The sequence below is a fragment of the Pristiophorus japonicus genome, chromosome 7 (genome assembly GCF_044704955.1).
Source record: "Pristiophorus japonicus isolate sPriJap1 chromosome 7, sPriJap1.hap1, whole genome shotgun sequence".
In the NCBI taxonomy this organism is placed as follows: domain Eukaryota; kingdom Metazoa; phylum Chordata; class Chondrichthyes; family Pristiophoridae; genus Pristiophorus; species Pristiophorus japonicus.
Window position 1 is genome coordinate 232,354,405 of NC_091983.1, and position 16,574 is coordinate 232,370,978.

General features: G+C 46.5%; 1 pseudogene; it reads right to left on the minus strand.

The window, feature by feature from the left end:
• Window positions 1-5,865: 5,865 nt before the first annotated feature.
• LOC139267570 (U2 spliceosomal RNA) lies at window positions 5,866-6,104 on the minus strand (annotated as a pseudogene).
• Window positions 6,105-16,574: the final 10,470 nt, after the last annotated feature.

Consider the following 16,574-nt stretch of genomic DNA (forward strand, 5'->3'; position numbering starts at 1 on the left):
TGCTGACAGAATGTGGTCTGATAATAAAAGCCTGGGGCCATTCACTGGCCACAGAGAGGAAGTTGAGAGTGTTTGAGGAATCGGAGGCTGTTGGTGAACTTACAGATACTTCGTCACAAGACCCTGAGTGATGGCACTCAATGATCGGGGTCAGAGGGCATCCAGCAGACACCCTGCCTCATTGAAACCCCTGCCGAGTCTTGAATCACGTTTAATCCCATTTTACAGGAGCATCGGCTGATTAAAATAACCCGAGGGTTTTGCTCTCTGAGTGAGACCTGACGATCAGTGACCCAGCTATCTGTGGGCCCAGTATTAGTGAGGACTGACTATCAGTGAGATCCTTCTATCTGTGGGCCCAGTATTAGTGAGGCCTGACTATCAGTGAGACCCAGCTATCTGTGGGCCCAGTATTAGTGAGGACTGACTATCAGTGAGACCCTTCTATCTGTGGGCCCAGTATTAGTGAGGACTGACTATCAGTGAGACCCAGCTATCTGTGGGCCCAGTAATTGTGAGGACTGACTATCAGTGAGACCCAGCTATCTGTGGGCCCAGTAATTGTGAGGACTGACTATCAGTGAGACCCAGCTATCTGTGGGCCCAATATTAGTGATGAATGACTATCAGTGAGACCCAGCTATCTGTGGGCCCAGTATTAGTGATGAATGACTATCAGTGAGACCCAGCTATCTGTGGGCCCAATATTAGTGATGAATGACTATCAGTGAGACCCAGCTATCTGTGGGGCCCGGTATTAGTAGCCCATTAAGGCACAGCAAGTTCCCACAAACAGCAATGTGATGTTCCATTCTCAATATAGAACATGATCAATCAGCCCAGCGCTCCAGTATCAGACTAATGGGGCAACAACTGAGGGATTTGCTCGGCCACTTCAGAGGACAGTGACGAGTCAACCACATTGGTGTGGGACTGGAGTCACATATGCCCAGACCGGGTAAGGAGGGCAGGTTTCCTGACCAGATTATCTGTTTTAGTGATGTTGGTTGAGGAATAAATATTGGCCAGGACACCGGTTAGAACTCTCTTGCTCTTCTTCGAATTATGCTATTGCATCTTCTACGTTCTCCGGAGAGGGCAGACGCGGTCGCTGCTAACGTATCATCCGAAAGTGTAGCCCTCCATCATTACTGCACCACCAAATGTGCAGCTTGCCCTCAATGGCCCATCAATCTTCCCTCAATGACCCATCAATCTTCTCCCAATGATCCATCAATCTTCTCCCAATGACCATCAATCTTCTCTCAATGACCATCAATCTTCTCTCAATTACCATCAATCTTCTGCCAATGACCATCAATCTTCTCTCAATGACCCATCAATCTTCTCTCAATGACCCATCAATCTTCTCCCAATGACCCATCAATCTTCTCTCAATGACCCATCAATCTTCTCTCAATGACCCATCAATCTTCTCTCAATGACCCATCAATCTTCTCTCAATGACCCATCAATCTTCTCTCAATGACCCATCAATGTTCTCTCAATGACCCATCAATGTTCTCTCAATGACCCATCAATCTTCTCTCAATGACCATCAATCTTCCCTCAATGGCCATCAATCTTCTCCCAGTGACCTATCAATCTTCTCTCAGTGACTCATCAAACTGTTCAGCGAGCTGGAAATCAGCCTGGGAAGGAGCTTGGTTTCCACCTGTTGATTCAGGAGTGGGACGGCCCATGAGTAGATCACCTTCATTAATAATTTAAAGCTTCTACCAAGAATAATGACCATGATGATATAATTACATGAATTCGATGAGGGGATAATGTAGTTTATGGATTTCAGTGCGATCTATAAAAAGCTCAGGGTAACAGATTCTGCCCCTGAAGACATTATTGTATAAATTAGTCAACTTAACCCTCAGTGAATTCAGATCGTTACTTGAATTTAATGAAGCTGTTCAGTTTCAGCGCTGGGATTTTCTCTAACAAGGTTTAAATGTTATTTTTTTTAATTTGTGAAAATCTTTGATTCTCATTCAACATAAATATTCTTGGATTTTGCTCATAACAGTCGCTGTTCTCTGTAATCCCAAATTCCCGTGTTTCCCAATCGCAGATGAACGGGAATTTGGGATTACAGAGAACAGGTTTACTGATCAATGGCCCATCAGACAGAGACAAAGAGCTCATGGGAGTTGGTTCCATTTCTTTCATTCATTCGGGGGATGTGGTCATCGGTGGCATGGCCGGCATTTATTGCCCATCCCCAGTTGCCCTGAGAAGGTGGGGGTGGGCCGGCTTCTTGATCCGCTGGGAGCGGGTTTGATACAAACTGAGTGTCTCGCTCGGCCACTTCAGAGGGTCATTAATAGTCAACCACGTTAGTGTGGGACTAGAGTCACATATAGGTCAGAGGACATGAAAAATAAAATAAGAGGGCCAAAGAGAATAGAATGGTAGCCAACAGAAACAGTTATACAAAAGTCTCTATAGGCATATAAATAGTAAATGGGTAGTAAGAGGAGGGGTGGGGCCAATTCGGGACCAAAAAGGTGACCTATGCATGGAGGCAGAGAGTATGTATGGCTGAGGTACTAATTGAGTACTTTGCATCTGTCTTCTCCAAGGAAGAGGATGCTGCCATAGACGGAGTGAAGGAGGAGGTAGAGGAGATACTGGATGGGCTAGAAATTGATAAAGAAGAGGTACTTGAACAGCTGATTGTACTTAAAGTAGATAAATCACCAGGATAAGATGGGATGCATCCTAGGATGCTGAGGGAATTTAAGGCCGAGATCGTGGAGGTACTGACCATAGTATTCCAATCCTCTATAGATGCCGGGGTAGTGCCAGAGGACTGGAGAATTGTAAATGTTACATCATTGTTCAAAAAACTAGTGTAAAGATAAACCCAGCAACTATAGACTGGTCAGTTTAACCTCGGTAGTGGGGAAGCTTATAGAAACAGTGATCAGGGACAAAATTAATAGTCACTTGGACAAGTGTGGATTAGTAAAGGAAAGGCAGCACAGATTTGTTAAATGCAAATCGTGTTTAACCAACTTGTGGAGTTTTTTGATGAGGTAACAGAGAGGGTTGATAAGGGCAATGCGGTTGAGATGGTGTACATGGACTTCCAAAAGGTGTTTGATAAATTGCCACATCATAGGTCTACCAGTGAAGTTAAAGCCCATGGAATAAAAGGGACAGTTGCAGCATGGATACGGAATGGGCTCAGTGACAGGAAACAGAGAGTCGTGGTGAATGGTTGTTTTTCAGACTGGAGGAAGGTACACAGTGGTGTTCCCCAGGGGTCGGTACTCGGACCACTGCTTTTCTTGATATATATTAATGACTTGGACGTTGGTGTACAGGGCACAATTTCAAAACTTGCAGATGACACAAAACTTGGAAGTATAGTGAACAGTGAGGGGGAGAGTGATAGATTTGAGGAAGACATAGCCAGACTGGTAAAATGGGTGGACACGTAGCAGGTGAAATTTAACGCAGAAACTCATGAAGTTTAGGTACAATCCAAAAGGGGGTGCAGGAACAGAGAGACCTGGGTATATGTGTGCATAAATCATTGAAGATGGCTGGGCAGTTTGAGAAAGCAGTTAAAAAGGCTTGTGGGATCCTGGGCTGCATAAATAGAGGTATCGTGTACAAAAGTGTGGAAATTACGATGACCCTGTATAAAACACTGGTTCGGCCCCAACTGGAGACTGTGTCCAATTCTGGGCACCACACTTTAGGAAGGATGTGAAGGCCTTCGAGAGAGTGTAGAGAAGATTCCTGAGAATGATTCCAGGAATGAGGGACTTCAGTTACGTGGGTCGATGGAGAAGCTGGGGTTGTTCTCCTATGAGCAGAGAAGATTGAGAGGAGATTTGATGGAGGTGTACAAAACCATGAGGGGTCTGGACAGAGTACATAGAGAGAAACTGTTCCCATTGACAGAAGGGTCGAGAACTAGAGGACACATATTTAAGGTGATTGGCAAAAGAATCAAAGGCCATCAATGTTTTTTTTTATTACACAGCGAGTGGTTGGGTTCTGGAATGCATTGTCTGAAAGGGTGGTGGAGACAGACTCAATCTTATCTTTCAAAAGGGAGTTGGGAGTGTATCTGAAGGGAACAATAATTGCAGGGCTACGGGGAAAGGGCGGGGGAGGGGAACTAGCTGAGAGCCAGAATGCACTGAATGGGCCGAATGGCCTTCTGTGCTGTAACCATTCTATGATTCTCTGATTCTGTGATAGGCCCAGACCGGGTAAGGACGGCAAGTTTCCTTCCCTAAAGGACATTAATGAACCAGTTGGGTTTTTCCACAATCCCACAGCTTCATGGTCAACTTTTCTGATCCCAGATTTTTATTGAGTCCATATTCCAGGCTGACACTCCCAGTGCAATACTGAGTCAGAGACAGGCCATTCAGTGGAGAAGTTAGGAAACACTGCTTCATGCAAAGGGTGGTAGAAGTTGTGGAACTCTCCCACAAAAAGCGGTAGTTGCTCGCTCAATGAATAATGTTCAATCTGAGTCAATAGATTTTTGCTATACCAGAGTATTAAGGGATATGGAGCCAAGGCAGGTAAATTGGGTTAGGATACAGATCAGCCATGATCTCATTGAAAACCAGAGCAGGTTGGAGGGGCTGAATGACTTCCTACTGTTCCTGTGTTCCTATGACAGAACACTGCACTGTCAGAGATACCGTCTTTCAGTTGAGATGTGAAACCGAGATCCCGTCTGACCTCCCAGGTAAATGTAAAAGATCCCATGGGACTATTTGGGAGAAGAGAATGGAGGTTCTCCCTGGTGTCCTGGGCCAATATTTATCTCCAAACCAATATCAGTAAAACAGATTATCTGGTCACTATCACATTGCTGTTTGTGGGAGCTTGCTGTGCACAATTTGCAACTGCATTTCCTACATTACAACAGTGGCTGCAGTCCAGAAATACGTCATTGGCTGTGAAGCACTTTGGGACGTCCTGAGGTGGTGAAAGGCGCTATAGAAATGCAAGGTATTTTTTTCTCAGCTGAACATGTTGGTCATTTCTCCCAAACTCTCCCTGTTGTGATTTCAGGCTCTGAGTCCTGAGCAGGGCCAGAAATTGGCGATTGGAAGCTCTAGTGAAAGGTTTGAGAGAAATCCTCAGAGAGTGCAGTGCTGATCTGAAGGTCAAACATTCCCGGCATTGCACACACTTTATTCATTATTTATATCTGGGCCTGACGTCGCCTGTTTAAATGTTAATAAAGTGAAATTGTTTCCACTTGACTTTCCAATCATTTCACTTTGCTCATCCTTGGACTGATTGTTTAGTAATTTGCAGAGTGGGACATTTCCTACTGCCCCAGTACTCGGGACGGACCCAACATTTCCAAATGTCTCTCTCGCTGCTCCACAGATTCTCACTCCGCTAATTTCCCTCCTGTTCCCACGGCACTTTGCTTGTTTCATCCTGGAGCTTTGATTTGGTTGGATCTGATCGCAGTGTTGCTCACACTGAACATCCTGGGTCTTGTGTGTGTTCCAGGGTCTGGGCTGTTGTGACTTTCACACTCGCTGTTTTTAGCATTCTAAAGGGACTGGATAATGTCGACCGTGATCAGCTGTCTCACCTTGTCCAGAACAGTAGACCCAGAGGACACAGACTGCGCTTGAAGGGCAAATTCAAAACTAATCTGGGGAAATAATATTTCAGTGAGTGTGGTCAGTCTATGGAACAGGCTCCCTAGGGAGACAGTGGGAGCAGTTAGTATTTTTTTTTTTTTTTTTGAAATTCGTAGCCAATCGTTCCAATTCTTTGTCAAATCACAAACGGCAGAGGTCACCTTGCACACGCCAAGGATCACTCTGCGCCAATGCTCTTAGGCAAAAGGCCTAGAGCCACTGCACCGTTCCTGGAAGTACTGCAATACCAGGTTCGTGCCATGGAGGTGGATGGGTCAGGTCCCCCACACACCTCCGTGGAGGTGGATGGGTCAAGCCACCCCACCCACCTCCTGTTTCCAAAAAAGCAAGCATATACCTTCCTGATCCAGGGAGAACCACCCGGAGGTCATGGTGGCTACTCCCCTGTCAGGTCAGTTACGCATGATCTTAGCCAAAAGGCCGAGAAGCGATGGGAGCAGTTAGTATTGATTCATTCAAAGGCAAATGAGATAGACTTCCCCCAGAAAATCACATTGTGTGCTCCAGTATCTGAGTAATTTGGGACGTGCTTTGTGGTGGGTGTAGCGAGCTCGGGGGGGAACAGGTGACTTTGGGCCTATGGTTCCCAAAGCTCTCCACCCCGGGGTTTTCCTTCACCTCATGTCTGGGTCAGTTGTAGACTCATTGATCGAGGTCCATCGCTGTGATTGGTCAATAACTCCATTATCATTGGATCATGTGACTACCAGGATGGTAGACGGTGAACTCGATGGACCCTGGGTCTGTTTAACAATTCCTATGTTCCTGAATCTGGGCCTGAAATTGGTCTCCCCACAATGTAAATTTTTAGTGAGAGACCCATTTCTCCCGGAGGTTCTGTTGTGAACGGCTCAGTTAGACTTGACCTGTGATCAGCGGCACCTGCCTGGCCTCCTGCTCATCCCACTACTTTCATCACCCGCCATTGGCGGCCGTGCTTTCAGCTGCCTGGGCCCTAAGCTCTGGAGTTCCCCCCCGAAACCGCTCTTCCTCTCCGCCTCTCTCTCCATCTTTAAGATGCTCCGTGAAACCTAATTCCTGGGCCAAGCCTTTGGTCACCTGTCCTAATACCGCCTTATGTGGCTCGATGTCAGATTGTGTCAGATTTACGCTCCTGTGAAGCACCTTGGGACATTTTACTCTGTTAAAGGTGCTATATAATTGCAAGTTGTTGTTGTGGTTGTTGTTGATCACAGTTTTATTGTTGAAAGCCCAGCTCTGGTTCACTAAAGAGTGGCCAGCATCTGCGGGGAATCAGTGAGGAAGGACCTTGTGATGGGGGGGAGAGGGGCAGACACGGAGATGGTGATAGCGGGGAGAGGGGCAGGGAGCAGGGTGATGGAGGGAGAGGGGTGGGGAGCTGGGTGATGGGGGAGAGGGGCAGGGAGCTGGGTGATGGGGGGAGAGGGGTGGGGAGCTGGGTGATGGGGGAGAATGGCGGGGAGCTGGGTGATGGGGGGAGAGGGGTGGGGAGCTGGGTGATGGGGGGAGAGGGGTGGGGAGCTGGGTGATGGGGGAGAGGTGCGGGGAGCTAGGTGATGGGGGAGAGGGGTGGGGAGCTGGGTGATGGGGGGAGAGGGGTGGGGAGCTGGGTGATGGGAGGAACGGGACAGGGAGCTGGATGATGGAGGGAGAGGAGCGGATAGCTGGGTGATGGGGGGTGAGGGGTGGGGAGCTGGGTGATGGAGGAGAGGGGCGGGGAGCTGGGTGATGGGGGGTGAGGGGTGGGGAGCTGGGTGATGGGGGGTGAGGGGTGGGGAGCTGGGTGATGGGGGGTGAGGAGTGGGGAGCTGGGTGATGGGGGTGAGGGGTGGGGAGCTGGGTGATGGGGGAAGAGGGGCAGGGAGCTGGTTGATGGGGGGAGAGGGGCGGGGAGCTGGGTGATGGGGGGTGAGGGGTGGGGAGCTGGGTGATGGAGGAGAGGGGCGGGGAGCTGGGTGATGGGGGGTGAGGGGTGGGGAGCTGGGTGATGGGGGGTGAGGGGTGGGGTGCTGGGTGATCTCAGGGTGCCCTGGTGTTGGGCGCGAGACAGACACGGAGATCAGTGACACCCCCAGACAGTCTGGGACTGTGATGTCACTGCAGCTAATGGAGGTTCCAATTAGAGCTGAGATCTGTGCAGAGTAATAACCGTTCAGTGAGGTCAAAGACAAGACAGACAGAAACATTACACAGAGTGTCAAACACTGATAACATCTCACAAATCAACTCGCGCTCTGAATGGTAAAATAAATCCTGTTTTATTCCCACTGAATCTACAGAAACGAAAGAACATTAATTTCTTTTGCGCCTTCCAAGACCTCAGGATGTCCCAAAATGCTTCACAGCCAAGAAGACCCTGTCAGTGATGCCCACATCCCGAGAATGAATCAATAACCATCATCATTATAGGCCGTCCCTCGAAATCAAGGAAGATTTGCTTCCACTCTAAAAGTGAGATCTTCGGTGACTGTACAGTCACTGTCTCTGTCACAGGTGGGACAGACAGTGGTTGGAGGAAAGGGTGGCTGGGGAGTCTGGTTTGCAGCACGTTCCTTCCGCTGCCTGCATTTGATTTCTGCACGCTGTCAGCGACGAGACTCGAGGTGCTCAGCGCCCTCCCGTATGCTCTTCCTCCACTTAGGGCCGTCTTTGGACAGGGACTCCCAGGTGTCAGTGGGGATGTTGCATTTTATCGAGGTGGCTTTGAGGGTGTCATTGAAATGTTTCCTCTGCCCACTTGGGGCTCACTTACCGTGTAGGAGTTCTGAGTAGAGCGCTTGCTTTGGGAGGCTTGTTTCAGGCATGCAAGCAATGTGGCCCACCCAACGGAGCTGGTCGAGTGTGGTCAATGCTTCGATGCTGGGGATGTTGGCCTGGTCGAGGACACTAATCTTGGTGCATCTGTCCTCCCAGTGCGTAGTGGATGGAATCCGCACTGTGAATCACTGAAACAAAAAGAATCAATAACACAGCCCGGGTCGGGTACTTTATATCGTTATGGTCACTGCTTCCTGAAACTATTGGAAACCATGGCGATAAACTGTGAAGAGCTGTGGGATTCAGTTCTGTGAAGAGATTGTTCTCCTTAGAGCAAAGAAGGCGAAGGGGAGGTTTTTTTCACACAGAGAGTTGTTGTGATCTTTTCCGGCAGTGGAAGCAGATTCAACAGTAACTTTCAAAAGTGATCTGGATAAATCCCTGAAAAGGAAAAGTTTGCATGTCTGTGGGGAAAGAGCAGGGAGTGTGACTAATTGGATCGCTCTTTCAAAGAGCCGGCACAGGCACGATGGGCCGAATGGCCTCCTTCTGTGCTGTCTGATTCTATGACTCCATGAGATATAGGGAGGGCCCAGTGATCAGGATGGAGGCAGTAAATGGTTTGATATTGTTTCCATATCCAGCTGCAATCAGGGCAGGTCGGAAACTGTCCCAAGAGTTCGTAGTTCAAATGGCACGGGCAGGATGACAGGCTTCACATTTCCAAAATGCAAATCCCGTCACATTGGGTTGCCGAGCCTCCCAGGAATTAGTGGGCCGCGTACTATCGAAGAGTGAAAAGAGCAGGAAGAATATTTCCCTTCCTTCATTACCTGCCCAGCAGACAGAAACATCAATATCAGGTCATCAGTGTTCCAACCTCACTCTGACAGCAGCTCCCTGGTGACTCACACCCCGTTACTGATGGGCTTGCACTTTACTCCCAACAACACACAGATGTCAAGAAGATTTTCTTCCACTCCTCTCACCCGCCTGCCTCGATCAGCAAGCAATTCACAAACTCAGCTCAGCGACTCATCCCTAATCACCCGGCTTGATGAAAACTCCAAACCCGACCCTTCATAAACACATCATTCATTGTGTGAATCATTCACTCACACATACTCATCCCTGAGAGTGGGCACCATAAACCACATCGCACTCTATATTATAGGCAGTGTCTAGTTTCAGTGCATTGTGTGTCAGCTGTGGCTCAGTGGGCAGCACTCTCCCCTCTGAGTCAGAAGGTTGAGAGTTCAAGAGCCACTCCAGAGACTTGACACAACATCCAGGCTGACACTCTCAACGCAATAGTGAGGGAGTGCTGCACTGTTGGAGGGGCAGTGCTGAGAGAGTGCTACACGTCGGAGGGGCAGTACTAAGGGAGTGCTGCACTGTCGGAGGGACAGTACTGAGGGAGTGCTGCACTGTCGGAGGGGCAGTACTGAGAGAGTGCTACACTGTCGGAATGGCAGTACTGACTGAGTGTTGCACTGTCGAAGGGGCAGTACTGAGGGAGCGCTACAGCATTGCACCAGTAAGAACTGGAGTATGGTGATGTTATACATCAAAGGATGGGTTCCTTGAGCAGTACATAACGGAACCAACCAGGGGGCAGGCTATCTTAGATCTGGTCCTGTGTAATGAGACAATTCCTGAGTAATGGATCCCCTCGGAATGAGTGATCATAACATGATTGAATTTCAAATTCAGATGGAGGGTGAGAAAGTTGGATCTCTTACCAGCGTATTAAGCTTAAATAAAGGAGACTATGAAGGTATGAGGGCAGAGTTGGGTGAAGTGGACTGGGAAAATAGACTAAAGTGCAGCACGGTTGATGAACAGTGGTATACATTTAAGGAGATATTTCACAACTCTCAAGAAAAATATATTCCAGTGAGGAGGAAAGAGTGTGAGAAAAGAAAGCTATCCGTGGCTAACTAAAGAAATAAAGGATGGTATCCAATTAAAAACAAGGGCATACAAAGTGGCCAAAACTAGTGGGAGGACAGAAGACTGGAAGCTTTTAAAAGCCAGCAAAGAACGACTAAAAAAATGATTAAGAAAGGGAAGATAGACTATGAAAGTAAACTAGCCCAAATTATACAAACAGATAGTAAGAGTTTCTATAGGTATATAAAAAGAAAAAGAGTGGTAAAGTAAATGTTGGTCCCTTAGAGGATGAGACCGGGGAATTAGTAATGGGGAACATGGAGATGGCAGAAATTCTGAACAATATTTTGTATCAGTCTTTACGGTAGAGGACACTAACAATATTCCGACAGTGGATAGTCTTGGGGCTATGCGGCGGAGGAACTTATCACAATCACTAAGGAGGTGCTGCTCAGTAAGATAATGGGACGAAAGGCAGATAAATCCCCTGGACCTGATGGCTTGCATCCTAGGGTCTTAAGAGAAGTATCGGCAGGGATTGTGGATGCATTGGTTGTAATTTACCAAAATTCCCTGGATTCTAGGGCAGTCCCAGCAGATTGGAAAATTGCAAATGTATTGCCCCTATTTAAAAAAGGAGGCAGACAAAAAGCCGGGAACTATAAACCAGTTAGCCTAACATCTGTGGTTGGGAAAATATTGGAGTCCATTATTAAGGAAGCAGTAACAGGACATTTGGAAAAGCAAAATTCGGTCAGCCAGAGTCAGCATGGATTTAAGAAGGGGAAGTCATATTTGACAAACTTGCTGGAATTCTTTGAGGATGTAATGAACAGGGTGGATAAAGGGGAACCAATGGATGTGGTTTATTTGGACTTCCAGAAGGCAATTGACAAGGTGCCACATAAAAGGTTACTGCACAAGATAAAAGTTCTCAGGGTTGGGGGTAATAAATTAGCATGGATAGAGGTTTGGTTAATTAACAGAGAACAGAGAGTCGGGATAAATGGTTCATTCATTACGGTCATGTTGAACCTGGGGATTATGGGATGTCCATGCACTGGGTGTGAATAGTCTGGGCCCAGTCAAGTTTGATACAGAAGCTGATTCTCCAGTAATTTCTTGTTGCGGTCACACTGTTTAGCTCAGATTGTGATGCCAGTGACATCCTTATAATCTCCCTGATTGGAGCCTGTCCCACTAATTATCCCTCAAGTGCCCAGAGGAACAGAAGGAGCTCACAATCTGCCAACACTCTTATTCCCCGCTCGATGTATAATTAGACCCGTGGCCTCTGTTGAACCAGCAGAGATTTTCTCCAGTGAGATGTCTGATTTCCAGCCATTGCCCTGAAGTGAAGACTTGATTTGATTTGAGATTGTTCTGCATTTCATCGGTTTCTGAGCTTCACAGAGAATGGGTTATGGGGAGTTTGTCTGCTGTGCAAAGTGTGTGTTGACTCAGCTCCAATCTAGTGAGGTCAGTGTTGCTTTAATGAGTCTGGTAATTAAATATTCTCCTCCCAGTTACAAGGAATTAATTCCACTCAAATTAGAATAAAACATTTGCAATTTTACAGCGCCTTTCACTCCCTCAGGACATCCCAAAGTACATTACAGAAAATGAAGTACAATTGAAGTGTTGTCTTTAGTACAATGTGGACACATGGCAGCCAATTTGAGCACAAGATCAGACAAACAGCAATATGATAATTGCCAGAAATCATGGCTTATCACTGCTGCTTGAGGGATAAATATTTACCAGGAGAGCAATCCCGCTCTTCCTTGAAACAGTGCCATGGGATTTTTTTATGTTCAACTGAGAAGAAACCTCGGTTCAATCAGAGAAACATTGAATCATAGAAATTTACAACACAGAAAGAGGCCATTTCAGGCCATCGTGTCCGCGCCGGCCGACAAAGAGCTATCCAGCTTAATCTCACTTCCAGCTCTTGATCCGTAACCCTGTGGATTATGTCAGTTCAAGTGCACATCCAAGCATTTCTTAAATGTGGTGAGGGTTTCTGCCTCTACCACCCTTTCAGTCAGTGTGTTCCAAACCCCCACCACCCTCTGGGTGAAGGCATTTCCCCTCAGATCTCCTCTAAACCTCCTACCAATTACTTTAAATCTATGCTGCCTGGTTGTTGACCCCTCTGCTAAGGGAAATAGATCCTTCCTATCCACTCTACCTAGGCTCCTCATAATTGTATACACCTCAATAAGGTCTCCCCTCAGCCTCATCTGTTTCAAACAAAGCAAACCCAGCCTATCCAATATCTCCTTATAACTAAAATTCTCCAGTACATCCTTGTAAATATCCCTTGTACCTTTCCTGTAATGTGGTGACCACAACTGCACACAATACTCTAGTTGTGGCCTAACTACTCCCAACTGTGTAAATCATTGATATATACCACAAAAGGCAAGGGACCTAGTACTGATCCCACTGGAAAGATTCTTCCAGTTAGAAAAACTCCCACCAACCATTACCCTTTGCTTCCTGCCTCTGAGCCAATTTTGGATACAACTTGCCACTTTACTCTGGCTCCTATGGGCTTTTACTTTCATGACCAGTCTGCCATGTGGGACCATATCAAAAACTTTGCTAAAATCCATATACATGCATCAAATCCAGTATCATCAGCAACGCTCCTTGTTACCTCCTCAAAAAATTAAATTAAGTTCATCAGACACCACCTTCACTTAACAAATCCGTGCTGACTGTCTTTGATTAATCTGTGTCTTTCTAAATGAAGATTTATCCTGTTCCTCAGAATTTTTTCCAATAATTTTCCCACCACCAAGGTTAGGCTGACTGGTCTGTACTTACTCAGTCTATCCCATTCTCCCCTTTTAAACAAAGGTACAACATTAGTAGTCCTTCGGCACCACATCTGTAGCCAGAGTGGATTTGAAAATGATGGTCAGAGCCTCTGCTATTTCACCTTTTGCTTCTCTTAACAGCCTGGGTACATTTCATCTGGGCCTGGGGAGTTAGCCACTTTCAAAGCTGCTATGTCCCTTAATACTTCCTCCCTCACTATGTTTATTTTGTCTAATATTTCACACTCCTCCTTCCTTATTGCAACGTATGCATTGCCCTTCTCTTTCGTGAAAACAGACACAAAGTATTCATATGAACCATACCGCCTCCAGGCCTGACTCTTTCTCTAGTTATCCTCTTGCTCTTAATGTATTTTTAAAACATCTTTGGGTTTTCCTTGATTTAACTTGCCAAAGTATTTCCATGCTTTATCTTTGCTTTCCTAAGTTCCTTTTTAATTGCACCCCTGCACTTTCTATACTCCTCTAGAATTTCTGCAGTATTGAGCCCTCAGTAAATGTCATCAGTCTCCCTTTATATTTTTATCCTATCCTGTATATTACTTGACATGCAGGCCGCTCTAGATTTGTTAGTCCCATCATTTTTCTTTAAGGGAACATACTTGCTCTGAACCTTCAGGATCTTCTCCTTGAAAGCCTCCCACTGCCCTGAAAGTGATTTATCTCCAAGTAGCCATTTATAGTCCACTTTGGCTAAATTCCATCTCCGCTTAGCAAAATTGGCTTTTCCCCAATTGACAACTTTTATTCATGGTCTATCTTTTTCCATTTCCATAACCACCTTAAATCTAACTGAGTTATGATCACTAGCACCAAAATGCTCTCCCACTGATAACCCTTCCACCTGTCCAGCTTCATTCCCTAAAACTAAGTCCAGAACCGCCCCCTCCCTTGTTGCTCTTGTTAAATACTGGCTAAAAAAGTTCTCCTGAATGCATTTTAGGAATTCTGCACCCTCTATACCATTTAGACTAATTTTATCCCAGTAAATATTAGGGTAGTTGAAATCCCCTACTATTACTGCCCTATAGTTTTTGCATTTCTCAGAAATTTGCCGAGATATTGTGTACAGTTTTGGTCTCCTAATCTGAGGAAAGACATTCTTGTTATTGAGCGAGTGCAGCGAAGGTTCACCAGACTGATTCCTGGGATGGTAGGATTGACATATGAAGATAGATTGGATCGACTAAGCTTATATTCATTGGAATTTAGAAGAATGAGAGGGGATCTCACAGAAACTTATGAAATTCTGATGGGATTGAACAGGTTAGATGCAGGAAGAATGTCCCCGATGTTGAGGAAGCCCAGAACCAGGGGTCACAGTCTAGGAGTAAGCCAGTTAAGACCGAGATGAGGAGAAACTTCTTCATTCAGAGAATTGTGAACCTGTGGAAGTCTCTACCGCAGAAAGTTGTTGAGGCCAGTTCGTTAGATATATTCAAAAGGGAATTAGATGTGACCTTTATGGCTAAATGGATCAAAAGGTACGGAGAGAAAGCAGGAATGGGGTACTGAAGTTGCATGATCAGCCATGGTCATATTGAATGGTGGTGCAGGTTCGAAGGGCCGAATGACCTACCCCTGTACCTATTTGCTATGTTTCTATGTTTCTATATTTACTCTTCTATCTCCCTCTGACTGTTTGGGTGTCTATTGTACACTCCTAGCAGTGTGATCGCCCATTTCTTCAATTCAAACCATATGGCCTCATTTGATGATCCTTCCAATATATTATCTCTCCTCATAGCTGTAATTGTTTCTTTAATCAATACTGTGACCCCCATTCATTTTTTACCGTCCTTTCTGTCCCGTCTGAAAACCCTGTAACCAGGAATGTTGAGCTGCCATACCTGCCCTTCTTTCAGCCATATATCAGTAGTAGCTACAATATCATACTCCCAAGTGTCTATCTGTGCTCTCAGCGCATCTATCTTATTCCCTAGACTCCTTGCTTTGAAGTATACACCATTTAGCACTGCTAAGCTCCCTTGTTGTCTATTTTCTAGCCCTTGTTTCCTCTGTCTTCCAAATTCACTTTCTACATTTTTGCTTTCCAATTTTAGCTTTGCTTCTCTCCCTTTTGGATCTATTCTCAGGTTCCCATCCCCCTGAAGCTAATGTCACCCACACCAACAGCACTTGCAAACCCCCCGCGAGGATATTGGTCCCAGTTCTTGACGTTCAATCCGTCCGGCTTGTACAGGTTCCTCCTCCCACAGAAACGGTCCCAATGCCTCACGAATCTAAAGCCCTCCCACCTGCACCATCTCTCTAGCCATGCATTCGTCTTCTCTATCTTCCTAGTTCTGTACTCACTAGCACGTGGCATCAGGAGTAATCCGGAGATTACTATCTTTGAGGTCCTGTTTTGTAATCTCCCTCCTAGATCCCTAAACTCTGCCTGCAGGACCTTATCCTTCTTTCTACCTTTGTCATTGGTCCCAATATAGACCAAGACCTCACCTCCCAGAATGCCCTGCAGCCTCTGGGTGACATCCTTGACCCTGGCACCAGGGAGGTAACGTACCATCCTGGAGTCACGTCTGTGGCTGCAGAAACACCTGTCTGCTCCCCTAACTATCGAATCCCCTACCACTATTGCTCTTCCACTCTTCTTCCTCCCCTCTGTGCAGCTGAGCCACCCATGGTGCCATGGACTTGGCTCTGGCTGTACTCCCCAGAGGAGCTATTGTCCTCACCAGTAATTACACAATTCCCACATAGGTGGCAGTTCGAATGGATGGACATTTCGTCGTTGCGTCGGTGGAACGGCTTAATTTCGTCTTGCATTTCCCCTGTGACCGCCGACCAGCTCCCATTGAGGACACAGCTTTTTACTAGTGATAGCACCGGGTCCGGGCTAGTCCAGGTCCTGATTTGATGAGCCGTGACGGATGACCCCTCACTCTCAAAAGCATCCATTACAAGGAGCAAGTCTGCGGGCTGCGCCATTTCCACCCCGGTGGCGGGCAATATCGCCAACTGAGGGCATCCGCACAGTTCTCCGTGCCAGGTCTGTGGTGGATTACATAATCATATGCAGATAACGTTAGTGCCCATCTTTGGATGCGGGATGAAGCATTTGTGTTAATAGCTTTGCTTTCTGAGAAAAACAAAATGAGCGGCTTGTGGTCGGTTTCGAGCTCGAACCGGAGCCCAAATAGGTATTGGTGCATTTTCTTAACCCCGTATACGCATACTAATGCTTCTTTTTCAATCATACTACAGGCTTTTTCAGCCTTAGATAAGCTTCTGGATGCATATGCAACCGATTGCAGTTTGCCTGACCCATTGGCTTGCTGTAACACACAACCAAACCCATACGAAGATGCGTCACAAGCTAGTACTAAACGTTTACACGGGTCATACAATACAAGTAACTTGTTGGAACATAGCAGGTTTCTGGCCTTGTTAAAGGCTGGCC